Source organism: Salvelinus sp. IW2-2015, linkage group LG14, assembly GCF_002910315.2.
Source record: "Salvelinus sp. IW2-2015 linkage group LG14, ASM291031v2, whole genome shotgun sequence".
In the NCBI taxonomy this organism is placed as follows: Eukaryota; Metazoa; Chordata; class Actinopteri; order Salmoniformes; family Salmonidae; genus Salvelinus; species Salvelinus sp. IW2-2015.
Genome location: NC_036854.1, coordinates 29,176,108 through 29,177,875, shown reverse-complemented (window position 1 = coordinate 29,177,875; position 1,768 = coordinate 29,176,108). Strand labels below are relative to the sequence as shown.

Sequence of the window (1,768 nt, the reverse complement as noted above, 5' to 3'; positions counted from 1 at the left end):
CATAGCTCGTTAGCTAGCTGGCCATGTCATAGCTCGTTAGCTAGCTGGCCATGTCATAGCTCGTTAGCTAGCTGGCCATGTCATAGCTCGTTAGCTAGCTGTCCATGTCATAGCTCGTTAGCTAGCTGGCCATGTCATAGCTCTTTAACTCTTTAACTAGCTGTCCATGTCATAGCTCTTTAGCTAGCTGGACATGTCATAGCTCGTTAGTTAGCTGGCCATGTCATAGCTCGTTAGCTAGCTGGCCATGTCATAGCTCGTTAGTTAGCTATCCATGTCATAGCTCGTTAGCTAGCTGTCCATGTCATACCTCGTTAGCTAGCTAGCCATGTCATACCTCATTAGCTAACTGTCCATGTCATAGCTCGTTAGCTAGCTGGCCATGTCATAGCTCGTTAGCACCTGGCTGGAACACAGCATGACCATGTCAAATCACTAGCAGAAAGGAGAAAGATAATGTAGCCCCACTCTATAGCTACAGCTGCCTGTAGTTAGCTAATAAATTGGAGATGTAAACTGTGCAAATAAATTATTTTCCTTTCTACATGTTAAATCACTAAACATATCCAGACCTCCGCTTATTGGCTGCTCTTCAGTTCATATGACAGTGTTAGGACAGTCTTGTGAAAGAAGTCTAAGGTTGCGTCCCGATTCTCCACYCTTTTCCCAAAGTGTGCACATTGATTAAAGAATGGTGAAAACTCCCTCCAGCCAATTATTACACTATTCCAATGCTTTTAAATCCATGACTGGAAGTGTGCAAGTGCACAGTTTAGTAGAAGGGTGGAGAATCAGGACACAACAAAGGTTGAAGGTACCTACCTGAGGGCCTCCAGCTGGTCCTTCTCCTCGAACACGCCCAGCTTCCTCTGGACGCGGTGCAGCAGGTTGGTCCCCTGGAAGCCACTGCCCCGCCCGTCAAAGCGAACCACCATTGCCCCGAAACTGCTCACCAGCACCGTGGCCCAGTCTATGTGGAATTGCTCTGACACCATCTGGCCACCGGGGGTGCCATCGCTGGATACGAGAAGGCATGTTTACTCGTTAATCTATGGGTATTTCTCTCTCTCTCTAAAATAAATGCATACAGGTGTGTCCTCATTTACCCAACATAGAGAAAAGGACACATTGTCTTTATAGTAGTGCCACTCATTGTCTTTATAGTAGTGCCACTCCATCATGAGATGAACCAGGGTGAAAAGACTAAAAGTTATAGTCTACTCTATGTTTCTCCAACCTGCAGGCAAAGGCATGGAGAGAGAGATGGTGTGATAGTGGAGGATAGGAGGGTTAATTAAAGGGGGATGGAGACCTCATTTGCAGTGTAATTACCGGTAGTGCAGAGGAGAACGAGTTGCCACTTCTCTGCCTTAGATTAATAGCCCTGATTAAAGCTCAGAGTTGGAGGGTGATTACAGTGGATTTGGAAAGTATTCAGACCCCTTCCCTTTTTCCACATTTTGTTACGCTACAGCCTTATTCTAAAATTGATTAAATAACACACCATACCCCATAATGACAAAGCAAAAACAGGTTTTTAGACATTTTTGCAAATGTGTTAAAAATTCAAAACAGAAATACCCTATTTAAATAAGTATTCAGACCCTTGCTATGAGACTTAAAACTGAGCTCAGGTGCATCCTGTTTCCATTGATCACCCTTGAGATGGTACATTCAATTGATTGGACATGATTTGGAAAGGCATACACCTGTCTATATAAGGTCCCACAGTTGACAGTGCATGTCAGAGCAAAATCCAAGCCATGAG

The 1,768-nt window shown here is 44.5% G+C and overlaps 1 pseudogene; it reads right to left on the bottom strand.

The window, feature by feature from the left end:
- The window catches only part of LOC111973506 (A-type potassium channel modulatory protein DPP6-like), a 62,555-nt pseudogene that overhangs the window by 8,871 nt on the left and 51,916 nt on the right, over positions 1–1,768 (bottom strand).